Here is a 20832-nt window from a genome sequence, read left to right as displayed (position 1 = left end):
TCCTATAACCTCTTTAATGAACAGAAAATTTTAACCAACCTGAAAGCTCCCTATTGTGAAGACTCGTGGACAGAGACAACAGTATGTTGATTGCCAAAGGGAAAGGGGTGAGGGGAGATAATAGAGGGTAGAGGGAAGATAAATGGTGGTGGAAGGAGATTTGATTTGGGGTGGTAAACACACAACACAATATGCAGATGATGTGTTATAGAATTGTGCACCTGAAACCAATATAATGTTATTAACCAATGTCACCCCAATAAATTCAATTGAGGAATAAATGTAACACCAAAAGTTAAGTTAATTCTGTACAGAAAAATTCAGTAGTGCTTCAGTAGCTATAATGTACCTGAGAAATTTTATTGACTCAGTGAATTCTCAGAAGGGTAACCGAAAAATGACTACACCAGATAGTTACATAAGAGCTGTTTCAAAAGTATTTTTTCTATAGTAAATTTATCCTGAAACATTTTTTTCACTGTTAATAAAAATTGTCATTCTAAGTAAATTCAACTATTTATTGTTGATTATAAGATACAAACCTAATGATCATTCAAATGCTAATTGTGTATCTTTAGTGATAAATATAAATTCTCATAATAAAAATGTGTCTGAACTTCATTAAAATTAAACAATTTTGAGCTTCAAATTATACCAGCAAGAATATAAAAAGGCCCTGGCCAGTGTGGTTCAGTTAGTTGGGCATCAAGTGTCCACCAAAATGTTGCAGGTTTGATTCCCAGCCAGGGCACCTGCCTGGGTTGTGGACTTGATCCTTAGTAGGGGGAGTGCAGGTGGCAGCTGATCGATGATTCTCTCTGATCATTGATGTTTCTATCTCTCCCCTTCTCCCTTCCTCTCTCTGAAGTCAATAAAAAAAGGACAACCAACAGAATGAGAGAAAGTATTTGCAAATTATATATGTGATATGGAACTTATATTTTTAATATATAGGAAGTTATGCATCTCAATACTTAAAAAGATAAATAACCCAATTAAAATGGGCAGAGAATCTGAATAGACATTGCTCCAAGAAGATATAAAAATAGCTATTAAAAATATGGAAAGATACTCAATACTATTAGTCATTAAGAAAATACAAATCAAAGACATCATAAACTACCACTTCACATGGACTTGTGTGGCTATATTAAAAACACACACAGAGAGAGAGAAGGTGGAGAAATTGAAACTCTCATACATTGCTGTGGGTATGTAAAATGATCAGGAACTTTAGAAAATCTGAATGGCATTTCTTCAACATGTTAGACATAGAGTTACTAATAATTCCACTTTTAGGTATATGCACAAGGGAAATGAAAACATATCCACATGAAACTTATAAATACATATAGTAGTACTATTCATAATAACCAACATTGGGAACAACCCAAGTGTTCATCAACTGATTATTGGATTACCAAAATATGGTATAAGCACAAATGCAATATTATGCAGCAATTAAAATAAATAAAGTACTGATACAAGCCAAGGCATGGATGAACTTGAAGACATTATGCTATGGAAGAAGCCAGTCACAAAAAAACTTATGTATAAATCCATTTGTATGAAATGCCCAGAAAAAGCAAATCTATAGAAACAGACAGTTGATTAGTAGTCGCATAGGGAAGGAAGAGGAAGAATAACTAGTGACTGTTAATGGGTTGAGGGTATTTGTGTGTGTGTGTGTGTGTGTGTGTGTGTGTGTGTGATGAAAATGTGGTGATGGTTGCATAATTCTGTAAATAGACTGAAGAACGCTGAATTGTACAGTTTAAATATGTCAATTGTGTAATATGTGAATTGCATCTCAGGAAAGTTGAGAAACTAAGTGTATATGCATGCAGGGTTGTGTTGAGAAAACCTTTTCAGGTAATTATTATGGAAAAGGTCAGGCCAATCTCAAATTTAATTCCATTTATAACATAGCCATGTTGCTTCCATAGTGCATTGTGGAATACTTATCCTGCATCCAGATGTGCTTTTAGTGTGGGGTAGACAGTGGTTAATAAAGGAGATAAGGCATATGTGTTTCTCAAGTTTGTATTCTTGTGGTAGCGGGAGGAAAAACAGACAATAAAAAACTCAGAAATACTAATTTCAGGTAGTCATAAATAATGTAAAGAAAAGAAAATTGAATACAGTAAGACTGGGAGTGGAGAAAGGAGGACTGGGCTTGGCCTCTCTGACATTTGAGCTGAGACACGGATGCTGAGAAGCCACGGGAAGAACGCGGGGGGCGGGGGGGACACAGCCCAGCCAGAGAGCAGGGCGTGGCAAAGGCCCTGTGTGAGGAGACCGTGGCAGTATGTCTGCAGCATGAGCGTAGGGCAGAGATAAAATGAGAGTTGGGCGTCACATAGGACATTGTAGGAAGTTTGGATTTCATTTTCAAGGCAATGGAAAACATTGAAGGATTTGAAGGAGAGGAGTGATACGAGAAAACTAAGTTTTGTTGACCAATCTGTACCTGAGGGACCTTATTCCCTTCTGGATCTGATTTATTAAGTAAGGAGATTCTGGACTCTGATACTGGGTCTGATACTACAATGGGATGACATTTTTGAGGGAGACAGTGAGCATATTTTGCATGTTGGGAAAATGTACGTAGTTATAACCAGAGGACAAAGAGTAATGACTGAAAAACATAGCAGCAATATTTTGCAGCTCCTTCTATCAAGAGGAGATGTTTTCCCTCAGTGATAAAAGAAATATGTGTGAGTTCTGGACCCTAGACCTTACGTGGCCTTAATGCAGCTGGAACACTGTCCTGATGGTGCCCTGCCGTTAAGGATCCTAGGATGAAAGGCAGAGACAGGGCTCCCATTACCCCAGCCATCCCAATTGAGAGTTGTCCTGGTCATCCTGCCAGTTCAATGCAGCCACATTAGCTCAGACAGGACTAGCAGACAATCCATCCAATCAACCCACAGAATCACACACACACACACACACACACACACACACACACACACACACACACACACACAGTATTGCAGTTGTTTTAAGGCAGTAAACTGTGAGCGACTGGTTTGAAGCAGTAATAGATAACTCATGCTTTATTTCTTTAATGGCTTTGATCTCTCCTTCCCCCCCCCCTCTCTGTTTACAATAATTTATCTTAACCTCCAGCCTTTTCAGTGTTCCTTCTGCTCCTAGAACTTGTGTTCAATAAGTTCATTAATCCGTCGTGAATTCTCCATTTATTCTGCTTAAAATGATTTTCCCATTTTTTTTCTTACAACTGATGGTCTCAGCTCAATTGTCACCTCTACATAGAGGACTTTCTTCACAGTCCTGATCACTTTTCATGGCAGTGTCCTCCATATCCTGTTTTATTTGCTCCATAACAATCAGCACTGTCTACATAATCTATTATTTTACTTTCATTTTGTTCATCTCCCTCTATCGATTCTCTGCCAGGACTCATACCCAGGATTTGGGCTTGATCCCGGGGTTTGGGGGGGGGGGGATGTGGGAGGCAGCTGATCTGTTTCTCTCTCATCGATGTTTTTCTCTTTTCCTCTCTCTCTCTAAAAAAATCAATAAAAACATATTTTTAAAATAAAATAAGTAAGATATTAAAAGATGAACAACTGTGGCCATTTGTGGATTCAGTACTTGGATTGTGAAGAACACATTTCTTTCAAGATGGTTCCTTCTTTTCTCAAAATTTTCACTAATTTCATTGAATATTAGGTTGGTACATATGAACTGATTTGCATCAACATATTAAGGATCTCATAAGTTGTGGGACACAGCCAAATAGAAGTGACATAAAAAGGAACAGTCAAAATAACTTTGTAAAACCAAAAACAAAGTGTAGGTCTTACACAACCTGATTCCAAAACTTACCATAAAGCCAAAGAATCAAGGCGGTGTGATACTGGTAAAAAAAAGAAGTACAGATCAATGGCATCAACTAGAAAATGCAGAAATAAACCCACATATGTATAGTGAATTGATTTTTAGGATGGCACTGAAGTAATTCAATGGGGAAATATTGTCTGCAAAAAATTGTGCCGGGACAATTGGTTACCCTTATGTAAAAAGATGAATATTTTCCCTTATGTTATACCATAAACAAAACAACTCAAAATGGATCATAAATCTAAATGTTAATGTATAACATATCTGAAGGAAACATAAAAGAAGATATCTGTGACTTTGAATTAGGCAGAAATTCCATAGCATGACTTCAAAAGTATAATACATCAAAGCAAAAAGTGGCAAATTGGACATTACATATTTTTTAAAATCTGCCTTTTAATAGACACCAATTGACTGGAAGAAAATATTTGTAAATATTTCTGATAAAGAACTTGTATTTAAAATGTGTAAAGACTCACACTCAATAAGGAGACCCACTTTTCAATAAGAAAATGAGAAAATATATGAAATAAGCACATGAAAAAATATTCAACATCATTAGTCCTTAGAGGAATGAGACACTATTACACACCTATCAGAATGTCTTAAAATAAAAACAGGTTAGCAATACTAAGTGTTGGCAGTGATATGGAGAAATTGCAGTTCTTATACATTGCTATTAGAAAATGTAAAATGGTGGAGTCATTTTGGAAAACAGTTTGGAAAGTTTTTGTTTTTTTTTTGTCTTGTGTTTTTTTGTTTGTTTTGTTTTTTAAAAATATCTTTTTATTGATTTTTAGAGAGAGAGGGAGAGGGATAGAGAGAAACTTCAATGAGAGAGAAACATCTTTGATCAGCTGCCTCTTGTACATCCCCTACTGGGGATTGAGCTCACAACCCAGGCATGAGCTCTTACTGGGATTTGAACCAGTGACCTCTTGGATCATGGGTCGATGCTCAATAACTGAGCCACACTGGCTGGGCACAAGTTTTATAAATAAGATGAAACTAAAATACTAAACAATAAAGGAGCTGGGACAAGGATGTTCAGAAGAAAAGCAATGCATTCTGAGATAATTTGTAATTGACTGTAGATTTTGTTAAAAATCTATAAAGTTAAACAAGTATGAAATTCAAATGTAGCCTCTAAAATAACAAGTTTATATTCTTCTTCTTGGTGGGAGGCCAGACTCTGTCCTTGTTCCCCGTAATGCAAAGAAGCAGAGGGAAAGGTCTCTGGCCCCTCTTTATCATGTCTTTGGTATTGATGGTTTCTAGTCTACCAGTTCTATCCTCAAGCACTGGGGCACTGGTAAAAAATAAAGTTTAAGCTGATTAAAAATTACAGATGGCCACAAATTCTTGATCATTCCTCTCATTATTTGATGGAGTCTTTCCATCCTTTGACTCTGGTCTGGTCTGATGATCTGTTTTGTTCAAAAGAATGCAGAAGCGAAGCTGTGTAACTTTCAAGGGTGGGCCTTAAGATATATCTACAGCTATTAGAACATTCCTTCTTGAAATCCAGCTGCCATGCTGTAAGGAAGTTCAAGCAGCAATGTGGAAAGGCTCAGTAGAGAAGAAACAAGTCCCCCAACCACCAGCCCTAACTAAGTTCCCAGCTAGTGGCCAGCACAAACTGCCAGTCATATTAGTGAGACTTTTAAAAACACTTTAGTTGTCTCATTGCCCCAGTCACGTGAAGCAGAAGAATAATAATAATTGTTGTTTTAAGCCACTTAGGAGGGATTTCAGGTTTGTTATGTTGCAAAAAATACCATGTGCCAGGTATACAGCACTTAGTCAGACTGTGTCCTTGACTTCAAAGAATGCCCAGTCTGCCACAAGGTGCTCCTTGTGTTTAACTGAACCCAAATCCGTAACCAGGGTCTAGCAGCCATTGCTGACAGAGGCCTCTCACGTAAGCACACAGCCTTCAAGGAAAAGCCCCAAACTGAGCCACCAGCCTCTTGTACTGTCTGTGTTTTTTTTGTGTGTGTGTGTGTGTGTGTGTGTGTTTTTAAGTTAAATAATCACTTATCATATGGCCCAGCAATATTCTTAGATATCTACTTATATTCTTTTTTTAGGCTGCCATAACAAATTACCACAAACATTGTAGCTTAAAACAACAGCAATTTATTCTTTTACAATTCTGGAATCCAAAGTCCAAAATCAAGATTCAGCAGTGAATGGTCTAGAACAGCGGTTCTCAACCTGTGGGTCGAGACCCCTTTTGGGGGTCGAATGACCCTTTCACAGGGGCCGCCTAGACCATCGGAAAACACATATATAATTACATATTGTTTTTGTGATTAATCACCATGCTTTAATTATGTTCAATTTGTAACAATGAAATTGGGGGTCACCACAACATGAGGAACTGTGTTAAAGGGTCGCGGCATTAGGAAGGTTGAGAACCACTGGCCTAAAAGGTCATCCTTCTTTGCCTCTTCCAGCTTCTGGTGTCTTCAAATGTTCCTTCTGTCCCTTATAAAGACACAGCCATCCGATTTTGGGGCCCCTGCTAATACAAGATGTTTGCACATCAAGATTTTAACTTAATCACATCTGCAAGTAGCCTTTTCCCCAACAAGGTCACACTCACAAAGTTCTAAGTGGTTATATCTTTTGGGGGCCACCATTCAACATACTACACTAGCCAACAGAATTGAAAACATAATTCTCCACAAAGACTCATCTGCTGCATTAATCATAATATCTCCAAATGGAAACAACCCATATATCCATTTACAGGTGAATAGATAAACAAAAGGTGGCACATTCATATAATATACCCACATTAAGAAGAAATAAACTATTGATATACACAAAGCCATGGGTGAATCTCAAAACATTATGTTAAATGACAAAAGAAATGCATATTATGTGATTCCATTTATAGGAAATCTCTGCAAGAGCCAAAACTATGGAAACAGAAACATATTGATGGTTTTCTTGGAGCTAGTGGTGAAAGTAGAGATTGACTGCAAAATGGCACAAAAGTAGTTTTGGGGTGATGGAAGTGTTGTAATACTGAATGGCAGGGATTGCTACGCAGCTCTTATAAATTACTAAAACTCACCGAACTGTGTATTTGCAATGGGTAATGTTATGACTTGTAACTTATAATGCTGTTAAAATAAACTGAAAGGGGGCCGTGAGCTACCACACCTGTACCTATTCTCTTTCAAAGCCAGGGCTCCTAGGTCCTGGGATAATGTAAAACAAGACAGATATTTAGCTGAGTCTTGGGAGAGTTTATTGTGCACACATGGTATCTCACTTCATGAGAACAAGTAGTATCTGGTTTCCTATACTAGACCATTATTTCCACCACCCATTATTTAACCTTGTCAGTATTTGGTCACATTTGCTTTCTATCTTTGTTCTCCATTTTTCAAAATCATTATACAAATAATATATGCTAACACTATTTTTCTTTAGATACAATGTATTATAGCCAAATAAAGTGCTTCTTGTCCACAAACCTGGTCCCATTTTATTCCCTTCATTTTTTTTGAGATAATGGGCCTAGTGTTATACTTTTAATATATCTTTTATAATTTTACATTCACAGTTAGTATGCTATAAACATTTTGCTCTGTGTGTTTGTGTTTTTAGCAAATAGAATCATGATTAGGTATTTTTTTAAAAATATATATTTTTATTGATTTCAGAGAGGAAAGGAGAGGGAGAAATAGAAACATCAATGATGTGAGAGAATCATTGATCAGCTGCCTCCTTCTGGGGATGGATCCCGCAACCCAGGCGCATGCCCTGACAGGGAATCAAACCATGACCTCCTGGTTCATAGGTCTTTGCTCAACCACTAAACCATGCAGCTGGGTGGTATTCACTTTTGCAACTTGCTATTTTCCCCACAAAAGCTTAAGGTTTGGAGCTCTATGTACATAACTCTTTCAAAGCGCAACATGTACAGTTCACCTCGTTTAACTGTTGTCTGCTCTTCCATTATGTGAAAATATTGTGTTTTCTTTATTCATCCCAGGATTGGTTAACGTTTAGGTGGTTCTATTATTTTGCTGCTATAAACAACACTGCAATGGGTAACCTCTTGACATGGCACAAATGTTTCTCAAGGAAACATAACAAGTAGTGAAATTGCTAGATGCTAGACAGTATGTCTACATTCAGTTTTTCTAGATCTGGTCAAATTATTCTCTGAAGTATATATTCGTTTGGTAAGCTAAGATATGATTAGTCCCAAAGGCTACAGTCCATCATAATTATTCCTAGTCTGTGATTCACTCTCCTCCATGCAGTAAATCAGAAATCTTAGATTTTTGTGGTTCTGCTACTCACTGTATCCAATTAACGGAAGGGGAACTGGAGTGTACAGGAGGCACACCCTCTTCTTAAAGATTTTGTCTCAGAAGTTGTATTCTGATTTCAACTGGTGAGAACTACTTTCAATGCCACACTCAGCTACAAGAAAGGCTGGAAATAGTTTGACAACCACTTCTCAGCCAAAACCTGTGTTCCTGGAAGGAGCAAAGGAGTTTGATCAACAGCTAGCTATACCTACAGAGCTTCATATGAACTTTTAATCCCATCAATATTCTCATCAACATATCGGCAGAATATAATTTTTTGCCAATCCTATAGGTAAAATATAGCATCTCATTGGTGTTTTCTTTTGTATTTCACTGATTTTTATTGAGTTGAGGAAGGACCTTCCCTGCCCCCTCAAAAACTGAAAGAGAAAGAGAACAGGTAAAAATAATGCAAAGGGCTTAATGTCTGAGTTCATATGTTAAAATGTAATCTCCAAGTGATTGTACTAGGAAATGGGGCTTTTGGAGGTGGTAATTAGGTCTTGAGGGTGGAGCACTCATGAATGGGATTAGTGCCCTTTTAAAAGAGGCCAGAGAGCTACCTGTCTCTCTGCCATGTGATAAACAGATGAGGGCCACATCAAATGACCTTGATTACTCAGTGAAGCTATGACAGCATGCCTGTGTACTCTAGACTCCAAAACATAGTGACATTTTATTTTGTCTCCATCATTATAGAGAGAAAGTTTCTCAGTGAGGTATGTGAAACCCAGGAAGTAAAAAGAGGTTGACATCACATACCTGAGTTTGCTTCCACTGCTATCTTTTGCAGCACAGAGTATCCTGGTTCCCAAGATGGGGGTATAAATTTAATACCATCATTTTACTTGCGAGTCAGTTTGCACCATCCACAGTTTAACTTAGAAAAGACAGAAAAGATCTCATCCTATCTAATAAAAGAGAAACATGGTAATTGGCGTACTACCGCTACCCTTCCCATTGGCTAATCAGGGCAATATGCAAATTAACTGCCAGCCAAGATGGTGGCCGGCAGCCAGGCAGCTTGAAACTAACATGAGGCTTGCTTGCTTCAGTGACGGAGGACTCCAAAGTTACCCGTCTGCCGCTGCAGGCCTCTGAGCTGCAACTCTAGCAACTATGTAACAAATATAGAAGATAAACAAAACCCCAGAAACCTGTTTTAGTCCGCCGGGCTTCAGCCAGCCGGATCGCAACATTGTAAGTAAAGGCCAGAAACCTACTTTCAGCAGCGGAGGCCTAAGAGCTGGAGCCAAGCCGCAAAGCCAAAGCTGGCCCAGAATAAAAAAAAAAAGAAAGAAAGAAAGGAGCTGTTGGGAGCTTCAGTCACGCCCAGCCTGAAAACAGCCCTCAGCCCTTCACCCAGACTGGCCAGGCACCCCAGTGGGGACCCCCACACTGAAGGGTGTGTGACCAGCTGCAAACAGCCATCATCCCCTCACCCAGGCTGGCCAGGCACCCGAGTGGGGACCCCCACCCTGATCCAGGACACCCTTCAGGACAAACCAGCCGGCACCCACCTGTACACCAGGCCTCTTTCCTATAAGGTAAAAGGGTAATATGCCTCCCAGCACCAGGATCAGCGTGACAGGGGGCAGCGCCCAAACCCCCTGATCGCCCTGCAGCTCTGTGTGTGACAGGGGGTGGGGCCACAACCTCCCTATCCGCCCTGCTCTGTTCGTGACAGGGGAAGGTGCCCCAACCCCCTGATCAGCCCTGCTCTGTGCCTGATGGGGGGAGCTCCCCAACCCCCTGATCGTCCTGTGGCTCTGCGTGTGACAGGGTGCAGCGCCCCAACCCCTCCCCCCCCCCCCCGACAGGCCCTGCTCTGTGTGTGACAGGGTAGAGCCATAACCTTCCCATCGGCCCTGCCCTGAGTGTGAGTGCCAGGAGCCGGTCCATCCTTGCTGTTTCAAGGGACCTGGCATATATAGCATACGGTTCTTAATATGTTTGCTCACCTTCTTGGCGCTGTGTTTTAACCAAGGTCACTTCTCCGAGAAAGGTTGAATCCCCAGGTAGGGATTTTCCCCTGAAGTTAGGGAGGGAATAAAACCTCTTAACTAAGTGCCAGGCGGGTAATTAATCATTTTAACTACGAACAATCATGCTTAAGCTACATAATCTTTACTCCCTGGAATGGAGATAAGAAACGCCCTAACCTTTGGAATAGAGATTGATAGGATTGGAATCAACTGGTATAAATACAGATGCAACAAGACAGCGAGAGACAGAACTTCAGACACAGAACTTAGGAGACAGGACTTAGAAGACAGGACCAAGAGAGACAGAAACTAGGCACAGAACCTACACAGAACATTCTCTAGAGACAGAAGGACTTTGCTGGAGAGAACATGGCAAAAGATCCTGGACTGAACCTGACTACAGAAATTGGCAAGAGAACCTGACTAGAACCTGGTGACCAAACCTGGCTGGAGAAGTCCCTGTGTCATTCCTTCTTCGCCGACTCCGTCCACACCTTTGGGGACCCCTGGACCTGCTGGGGTTCGACCCCAACATGTGAGAGTGGCGGCGCCCCAACCCCCTGATCGGCCCTGCTCTGTGGGTGATAGAGGGCATCGCCCTAACCCCCCTGATGGGCCCTGCTCTGTGAGTGACAGGGGACAGTGCCCCAACCCCCTGATCGGCCCTGCTCTGTGCATGACAGGGGGCGGTTACCCAACTCCCCAATCGGCCCTGCTCTGAGGCTGACCAGGGGCTGCACCTAGGGATTGGGCTTGCCCTCTGCCACCCGGGAGCAGGCCTAAGCCAGCAGGTTGTTACCTCCCGAGGGGTCCCAGACTGCGAGAGGGCACAGGCTGGGCTGAGCCACCCCCCTCCCCCACAAGTGCACAAATTTTTATGTGCCGGGCCTCTAGTAATAAATAATAATCAAGTAACAATTTGGTCTTTAAAAAGAGATTTTAACTGCCAATAACTAATAGCACTGTAAATCATAGCAACAAAAACAAAACAGGAGCTATAATATTTCTGGCAATTCAGGGTCAACCCAATATTTCTCTGTGATGTTATAGTCATTCATAGGAGGTGTGCCATTCAAATGGCTGCTTACATGCTGTGCCATTTGCCAATATCTACAAATAGCTGTTTATTATTGAGTCTTCAGCTTGTCAAATGCAATTCTACATAATTTCCCTTTTCATATCCCAATATGCCATGTAGCAAGAAAATAACATTTCTTCAAATTTTACGAATATTGGGAATCATTTCAACATGGAACTATGATTTTTATTTTTTACTTTTGTAACACATTAAATATTAATTCATAATGAAGATTCCCTGAGAAACTTTAGTTAAAATAGATTGGCCCAGGCCCTGGACTGTTAGTTACTATAACATCAACCAGAGTTGAATACAAATACTGCATATGCAAAAATAGACAAACCAATTTTTATGATATAGAGCATACCCATTTTTTTGAGGTCCCTTTAGTGCTTGGCTATGAAAGTAATATGGGATTGAATCCCCCTGAAGTTTTAATCTTGGGTTTGTTGTTTCTTTTTCTACATTTAAAAATCATAGTTCTATTGAAAAACATTTACATCCTATTGACAATCTCATTTCACTTTTAGTTTCTTGTCCTATGATTTCTTCTCAAGAGTAGGCTTAAGCTTCTATTTTGCTTTTCACTTTTGTTTGTGCTTTTATTTGATTTTTTGTTTCAGGAAAAATTTTGCTCTTTTTAAAAAAACTAATAGACTTTATTTTTTTTTTTAGAGCAGTGTTAGATTTACAGAAAAAATGAGTAGAAATTACAGAGTGTTCCCAATATACCATCTCCCTCTTGCCAAATTTTCTTCCAAGATAGCCGTACTATTTTGCACTCCTATCCTCAATGAATGAGAGTTCCTGTTTCTCACTGTTCTCACAGTACTTGGTGTTGTCAGTGTTTTGAATTTATGACAATTTTAATAGGTGTGTGTTGGTCTCTCAATGTTGTTTTAATTCAAAATTCCCTAAAGAAATATGATGTTGAGCATCCTTTCATATACATATTTGCTCCCGGTGGTTAGGTGTCTCTTTGATTTTTAGTCCACTTTAAATTGAGTTATTTGTTTTGTTATTGTTGACTTTTGAGAGTTCTTTGTATATTTTGGTTGGATATGAGACCTTCATTGATGTGTTTTGCAAATACTTTCTCCAACTCTGTAACCTGTCTTCTCATTCTCTGAGCAGTGTCTTTCATAGAGCATTAGTGTTTAACACTAATGAAATTCTACTTACCAGTTTTTCTTTCACAGTTCTTACTTTTGGTGTTTTATCTAAAAAGTTATCACACTAAACCCGAAGTTACCTAGAATTTCTCATTTGCCTTCTTCCAGGAGTTTTATAGTTTTGGATAAATATTTATGTGTCTGATCCATTGTGAGTTATTTTTTATGAGGTCATAGTGTCTGGATATACAGTTGTTCCAGCCCAATTTGTCAAAAAGACTACCCTTTCTCCATTGAACTATCTTTGCTCTTTTGTCAAAGCTCGCTTGACTATGTTTGTATGAGTCAATTTCTGGCCTCTCTAACTGTTTCATTGATCTATTTGCCTATTCTTTTGTCAATAGCACACTGCCTTGATTACGCTAGCTTCTAAAGTAAATCTTGAGATTGGGTAGTGTCTGTCCTCTATTTTGTTCTTTTTCATAAGTATTGTGTTGGCTATTCTGTCTTTTGATTTCCATATAAACTGTAGAATTTGTTTATTGCCGTCCAAAATATAACTTGCCAGAATTTTGATTGGGTACTTTCTTTTTATTTTCTAGTCCTTGTTATTCAAATTTCTTCCTTTCATTCCTATAGTTATAAGTTCCCAACTTTTTTCTCTAACTTTTGTTCCTGCATTGAAACAGTAAATTAAGCACACTCTTCTTTTTCTGAGAAATTTACGAGTATTTTGAAGAGAATTGAGCTTTTCATAGTTCTACAAATGCATTTTGTGAGATTCTTTTTATCTTGTTCAATCAGACCATGAACTCTTTCAGGCTCACTCTTCATTTTTTATCAATGATTCATTTATCCAAACAGCTAAGGAATCTGTCTACTTGAAGGGAGTCAAAAGTAGCTCCTTATCAATGTGAGAAAATATCGACAACTTTCCTTTACAATGTTATCTCTTCAGGCCATTTTTGTTGCAAACTCTCACACACAGAGCTTTCTCTTTGCCTGTATTGTGTCTATGTTGCTCTATTAAACTTGATAATAGGCACTTTAAGCATAGCTACATGTGGGGGTTTGGGGTACTTCCAGGCATAGTTGACACCACAGGACACATTTTTTTTTCAGAGAGTTTCCTGCTTGCTTGAATAACCAGATGCAGGTAAAGTGGTAGTCAGTAAAATATTCACCAGGAAAGTATTTTAAATTGAAAATACAGAGCTTATGTTGAGCCTGATGTCAGGGGCATATTCACAACAAAGCATGAGGCAGCATTCACAAATCTTGTCACAGATGTGTGTGTGTGATAGCAAAATCCAAGGTGTTTTTAGGAGAAACCAAGATGGTGGCATAGGTTAAAGCCGGAGATTGCTGCCTCGAACAACCACTTCAAAAAACAACTAAAAGACGGAACGGACATCATCCAGAACCACAGGAAGGCTGGCTGAATGGAAATTCTACAACTAGGAGGAAAGAGAATATCATACCCAGACTCAGAGGAGGCGCAGTGCTGAAGTAAAATACTAAGGTGGGGAGTGCATGCAGAACGGGCTGGCGGCGGGGGGCGCGGTTGTTGTTTTCAATCGGGAGGGAGTTTCAGACTCTGAGCTCCAGATCCGGGCGAGTCTCTAGGGACCCAGACTCAAATGGGAGAAGCAGGACTGTCTGGCTTTGGTTGGAACTCGAAGGCAGCTTTCTCTCCGAGGTTTGCAGCGGCTGCTGGGACTCTGTGAGGCAGAGCCCCTAGGGACAGAACTGAGAGCAGCCATAACTGCTTGCTCCGCCCACCCTGTAGATCCCCTGGGACCCGCCCCGCCCAAGCCCTGCGCAGAACCATTTGCCGGATAGCCTCAGGCAAAGCCTAGATTAGCACCGCCCTAGAGATCCAGCACAGAAGCTCTCCCACTGCAGACACAGCTGACTCTCATAGCCAGTTAGCCTGGAGGTCAAATCACCCCTGGTATTGCCGACAACAATCAAGGCTTAACTACAACAAGACTGCGCACAAAGACCACTAGGGGGTGCACCAAGAAAAGATAAAAAAATGCAGAGACAAGAAACAGGACGCAAATGTCAGAAATGGAAGATATAGAGCTCAAAACCACACTTTTAAGGTCTCTCAAGAACTGTCTAGAAGCCGCCGATAAATGTAGTGAGATCCTCAAGAAATCTAATGAGACCCTCGATGTTGTGATAAAGAACCAACTAGAAATTAAGCATATACTGACTGAAATGAAGACTATTACACAGACACCCAACAGCAGGCCAGAGGAGCGCAAGAATCAAGTCAAAGATTTGAAATGCAAAGAAGCAAAAAACAGCCAACTGGAAAAGCAAAATGAAAAAAGAATCCGAAAATACGAAGATAGTGTAAGGAGCCTCTGGGACAGCTTCAAGTGTACCAACATCAGAATTATAGGGGTGCCAGAAGAAGAGAGAGAGAGCAAGATATTGAAAACCTATTTGAAGAAATAATGACAGAAAACTTCCCCCACCTGGTGAAAGAAATAGACTTACAGGTCCAGGAAGCACAGAGAACCCCAAACAAAAGGAATTCAAAGAGGACCACACCAAGACACATCATCATTAAAATGCCAAGAGCAAAAGACAAAGAGAGAATCTTAAAAGCAGCAAGAGAAAGAAACTCAGTTACCTACAAGGGAGTACCCATACGACTGTCAGCTGATTTCTCAACAGAAACTTTGCAGGCCAGAAGGGAATGGCAAGAAATATTCAAAGTGATGAATACCAAGAACCTACAACCAAGATTACTTTATGCAGCAAAGCTATCATTCAGAACTGAAGGTCAGATAAAGAGCTTCACAGATAAGGAAAAGCTAAAGGAGTTCATCACCACCAAACCAGTATTATATGAAATGCTGAAAGGTATCCTTTAAGAAGAGGAAGAAGAAGAAAAAGGTAAAGATACAAATTATGAACAACAAACATGCATCTATCAACAAGTGAATCTAAGAATCAAGTGAATAAATAATCTGGTGATCATAATAGAATCAGGGACATAGATAGGGAAAGGACTGACTATTCTTGGGGGGGGGAAGGGGTGTGGGAGATGCGGGAAGAGACTGGACAAAAATCGTGCACCTATGGATGAGGACAGTGGGTGGGGAGTGAGGGCGGAGGGTGGGAACTGGGAGGAGGGGAGTTATGGGGGGGGGAAAGAGGAACAAATGTAATAATCTGAACAATAAAGATTTAATTAAAAAAAACAATCCAAGGTGTTTTTTAAAAAAATAAAACTCTTGTTGAGTCAGTACCTATAGAACAAGCATGTGAAACTCAAAGCATAATACAGGCTAAATAAACAAGGTTTAAGTTTATGTGGGCTGCAAAAAACCAAAAGCTTCAATTTTCCTAGAAATGTTGGTTTATTTCAATAGAGACGTGCTGAATACAAAGGGCTGGAATAAATGAGTAATCGTTAATATAAAATAATAGAATATTTTAATAAAAAAATTAATATTTTTTCTTGAACATTAACTTACCAGACACTGAATAACTGCACAAATTAATAAGCATAATGCCAATACTAGTAAACTTATTTTTCTTGTTCTCTGAAAGTGAAATATTTCCTGTTGCACACACCAAACAAGTCAGTCCAAGACTAATGACATAGCAATCAGCCGCTAAAATATTTGCTGCTAGTATTAGTGGAGAGAAATGGTGCACCTGCACATAAGGTGCATAAGAAAAATGAATGCAACACGATTATAGTAATTAGTCATTAATGAACATTGTAGTTTATTATTAATAATCCTATATAATAAAAGAGAAGCATGCAAATTAACCATCCCTCTGCTACACTCGAGCCACACACACTAGCCAATCAGGAGTGAGTATGCAAATTAACCCAACTAAGATGGTGGCAGCCACGGAGCTGGAGTGAGCAGGAGGCTTGGGTTGCCCCGGTGATAGAGGAAGCCAAGCTTCCCGCCTGCCCTGGCCAGCCCTGGGCTTCGCTCAAGGTTACAAAGTTTCAATATAGAAGATAAATAAATCCCAGATACCTGCTTCCAGCAGGCAGTGGCCTACACTCAAGGAGGGGCTGGGAGCCTGGTTGCCAGGGGAAACGCAGGCTTCCATCTGGACCTCAGCTGTGCTCAAGGATACAAGGTTTCAATTATAGAAGATAAATAAATCCCATCCTATATAATAAAAGGGTAATATGCAAATTGACCCTAACAGCAGAACAACTGGGAATGACTGGTCACTATGACACACACTGACCACCAGGGGACAGACGCTCAATGAGGGAGCTGCCCCCTGGTGGTCAGTGCGCTCCCACAGGGGGAGCTCTGCTCAGCCACAAGCCAGGCTGCCAGCTGCCAGCACAGCGGTGGTGGCGGGAACCTCTCCCGCCTCCTCAGCAGCTCTAAAGATGTCCCACTGCAGCTTAGGCCTGCTCCCCGCTGGCAAGTGGACATCCCCTGAGGGCTCCGGGGCTGACAGAGGGATGTCTGGCTGCCAGCTTAGGCCCAATCCCCTGGGGAGTGGGCCTAAGCCAGCAGGTGGACATCCCCTGAGGGGTCCCAGACTGAGAGAGGGCACATGCCGGGCTGAGGGACCCCCCTGAGTGCACAAATTTTTGTGCACCAGGCCTCTAGTTATGTATAACAGGATATTGTAAAAATTAAGTTATGAAATTTTTATTAAAATGTTTCTTATATACCATTATATTGGCTGGGCCATAAAAATATGCATTGTGGGCTGTGCACACTCAGCAATGCAGTCTTATGTGGGCAGTCTTTGCTCAGTTCCCAACTCCTGAAGGCAGAGACTTTATTTTCCCTGTACACTGCGTATAGATGAATGAATGAGTGAATGAATGAATGAATGAACAGCTTATATATGAATGAACAATTGTATAAATGAAGAGTTTTATACAATTTTCTATTTTAAATAAGTCAGGTTCTTGGTAAAATTTTGGTTTTCTCTTTTATTCTGTGAGTCTCTGAGGGTGAGGAATTGTGCTAGTCCAATCTCTATACTTCCAACTCCTAGCACAGTGCCTGGAATTTAGCACTCAATAAATTCTTTTTTAAATTTAATAAACTGGAGGCTGACTTCAAAGGAAATTGTATTTGTTGCTAACAACTTAAAACTAATTAGCAGCTAAAAATTGAAAGCCTAAAGGAGAACAGGAACAAAGACATGTCCTAAAGAGTCACATGCACGTCTCTCTGTGTATGTGCCTGTCTTGCTTCACCTATTCTCAACGTGGATGAAAATTGGGGAATGCTTTCTGTTAAATTTTATATTTTATGATACTGAGAAGCAAAGGCAGAAAGATATTTGGGGTACAGAAGAGGCCAGTGGAGGAATAAAGTAAAGGATGTAAGATAGAAAAGAGAATGGAATGAACAAGAAGGTGGCTTTACTAAATGAAGATATGAATATTGAAATTGTACCACAGTAAAGCCATGTTTTATTTGAAAGACATGTGAGGGCCCCACCACTTCCAGTCCCGCTGCCAGGAGTGGGTGCGGCTGTGAGGGCCCGCGCCTAGTCGCTGCCTGCCGGGCATGGTGTTGGGTGCCAGGCCCGCCTCGCCTTCTCCAGGTGCCCAGGGAAAAGGTAGCAGTAATGCTGACGCTGGTGAGCACATTGAAGCGGGATGATGGTCTCAAAGGTCTGGACGTCAGCCACAGCCTCTGACTCCACTCGGAGGGTGTCCTTGAGGCACAGACTGATCATTAAAAAGGCTGCAGAACTTGAAGCTAAGGTACCTTGTACATGCAAAGTGCGTGTTCCCGACCCAAACAAGCTTCGTTGCTTTCAGCTAACTGTAACCCAGATGAGGGTTGCTACCAGGGTGGATAATTTCCGTTTGAAACAGAAGTTCCTGATGCAGACAATGCGGTGCTGCCCAAAGTGAGATGCTTGACCAGGATCTGGCACCCCGACATCACAGAGCCGGGCGGGATCTGTCTGAGTGTACTGGTACTGAGAGAGCATTCCATCCACGGCACTGGCTGGGCTCCCACGAGGACATTAAAGGGTGTTGTTTGGGGATTAAACTCTTCGTTTACTGATCTTCTGAACTCCGATGACCCACTGAATATCGAGGCTGCAGAGCATCACCTGAGGGACAAGGAGGACTTCCGGAACAAAGTGGAAGGCTACATTAAGAGTACGTTGGGTGTTGGGGGGGGGGGGGCGCCTGCAGCGCGGATTCTGAGGGTCTTCTCCAGCTCTCGAGGGGCCTCTGTCCCAGTCCTCGCGTGCCACAGACCCACTGGCTCTGCTGGGTCCTGTGACATGTCCTGAGGAGAAACCTCTTTGTAGACAGAGTCCCACATAAATGCAGCAAGAAAATGCGTTGTCTGCTTACCTTAACATTTACTTTGTGAACCTGTACTGTGTAGGCTGAGGAAATGCTTGAGAAGTTGTAATGAACTCAGAATCGGAGCTTGCTTCTGACCTTCCCCCAGATCACTTCCCTGCACAGCAATGCCAATGACCTGCCAGGAGCTGGCAGGTGGGCGCCCAAGCCCACTGCAAACTGATTGGATGCCAGTCTCTTATCTCCTCCCACGAATGCCGGCCCTGCCTCAGTGTCTGAGGCTTCCCAGAATGCAGTCATTGACTGTAGATCTCTTATTTGCGTATTTTATTTAATGTAAGTATATTTTGGAAGATTTGTAATTTGTACAATTTAATGCTTTAATTATTTTTTTTCTATTCTCCTTTAGTTTGTATTTTCATTGTATAGAGCAGACAGAAAGGTGTTGGGTCATGCAATTATTGAAGAGAAATACACAGAAAATATGAAGAGAGGGAGAGAGAGAGAGAGAGAGAGAGAGAGAGAGAAAGAGAGAGAGAGAGAGAGATGTGAGTCTGGAAAAGGGGCCACAGAAGAGTCAGCAGTCATTACCCAGTTAACCCAACAAACCTAAATCAGGTTATCCATGCCTACCAAGGTCAGTGGCCATGAAGAAGAGAGCAGCAGTTAATACCAACTGGTTGAAAAGATTTAAAACTTCTTCTAACTTGATTAATTAAATCAGAGACCTCTGCATATACTAGTATTTCCAGTGTTCCACTCAATTTCACAGTAGAGCTTGGAAAACTGTTTTTAACTTTGGTAACATCATTACTAGCTAATCAAACCTGCTTCCTCCCAAGAGCCATAGCACTAAGAATAATCCTAAATTTTCACTAAATGGAATCTTGGCACAACAAAGGAAATCCTCTGCTGAGTTAAACCATAGGCCAAGGACAAAACAATAAAAAATAAGTTCTGTGAACACTTGGAAAAATATATCTTAAAGAATAAAGCACAATATATCGGTATCCTACTAGAGGCCCAGCACACTATTAAGTCATGGGCATGTAGGGTCCCCTAGGCCTAGCCTGCCATCAGGGCCATGTCTGCCGCCCCTCAACACCTCACATGCTCCCTGGACGCTGCCAGCGCCCTGCTTTTGCTCCCAGCTCGCACCCTTTCCCCATACGCTGTCTCCCCCTGCTGCTGGCTGCATGTGCCCCCACTCCTCCCCCCGCAACAGGAGCACCTCTGCTTGCCACCTGGGGACCCAAGCCATGCTCACCACTTGCCCAGTGCCCATCCCCCGTGCTCTCTTCACACGCAGTCCCACCTGCCCACTACCCGCCTTGCTGTTTCTTCTTTACTGCACAGCCCCGCCACCAGCCCCAGGCTAGCCCTGCCTCACTGTGTGAACCACGAGTCCCAGCCCACAAGAGGTGCTCCATGCACCTCCTGGTGACTGGTTGTTTGGTCGTGACACCGTTATGGCATCACAGACACAGGCCTTTCATGATATGGAAAACTAGAGGCCTGGTGCAGGAATTCATGCACGGGTGGAGTCCCTCGGGGTTGCCTGCAGAGATTGGGCCCCAGCTTGCACCCCCAGCCTTGCAACCCCAGCTTGCGCCCCAGCCTCTCAGCCCTGCCGCCCCACCTGGCACCATGCCTTGGCCTGCCCCCTCACCTGCTCCACCATCCCATTTCCAGAGTGATCAGTCAGGGCCAGGCCCCCCACCTGGCTCCCTCAGATCATGAGAGCTGGGCAGCAGGGGGGCTGCCGCCACTGGTTGCCATCTGTGGGGCAATCAGCAGGGTGATTGGCCCCCCTGCTCACCAGCTCCACCATCCTGCCGCGGCTTATCGGAGCCAGCAGCGCCTCCACTGCCGCCTGCTGCCAGAGCCACATCGATGACGCCAGCCATGGTCCATGCCACCCCCTGGTGGTCAGCACATGTCATAGCAAGTGGTCAGACTCCAGGTCTCCTGGTCGAACTCCTGGTGAATGACCGCCCCAGGGGACAATTTGCATATTAGGCTTTTATTATATAGGATCATTGTCATTTCAATTTTTATAGTGGATGAGACTCTTTTAAAGATTCATTGTGTTAAGGATATTTTCTTTGTACATTTACTGCCCAATCTAATTAGAAATAAGAATTTCCCATGGATG

At 41.8% G+C, this 20832-nt stretch overlaps 1 non-coding gene and 1 pseudogene across 1 annotated transcript; both read left to right on the top strand.

Annotated features, from left to right (window-relative positions):
- The first annotated feature begins 5034 nt into the window (after nt 1–5034).
- Nucleotides 5035–5182, top strand: LOC132224616 (small nucleolar RNA SNORA57). Its single transcript, XR_009450703.1, has one exon. It is a non-coding gene; the product is annotated as a small nucleolar RNA SNORA57 (small nucleolar RNA).
- A 12795-nt stretch (nt 5183–17977) lies between these two features.
- Nucleotides 17978–18661, top strand: LOC132234952 (NEDD8-conjugating enzyme UBE2F-like; annotated as a pseudogene).
- The last annotated feature ends 2171 nt before the right edge of the window (nt 18662–20832 follow it).

This window comes from Myotis daubentonii, chromosome 1, assembly GCF_963259705.1.
Source record: "Myotis daubentonii chromosome 1, mMyoDau2.1, whole genome shotgun sequence".
NCBI classification, from domain to species: Eukaryota; Metazoa; Chordata; class Mammalia; order Chiroptera; family Vespertilionidae; genus Myotis; species Myotis daubentonii.
Note: the sequence above shows the minus strand (reverse complement) of the source record. Positions and strands in the feature narration are given on the sequence as shown.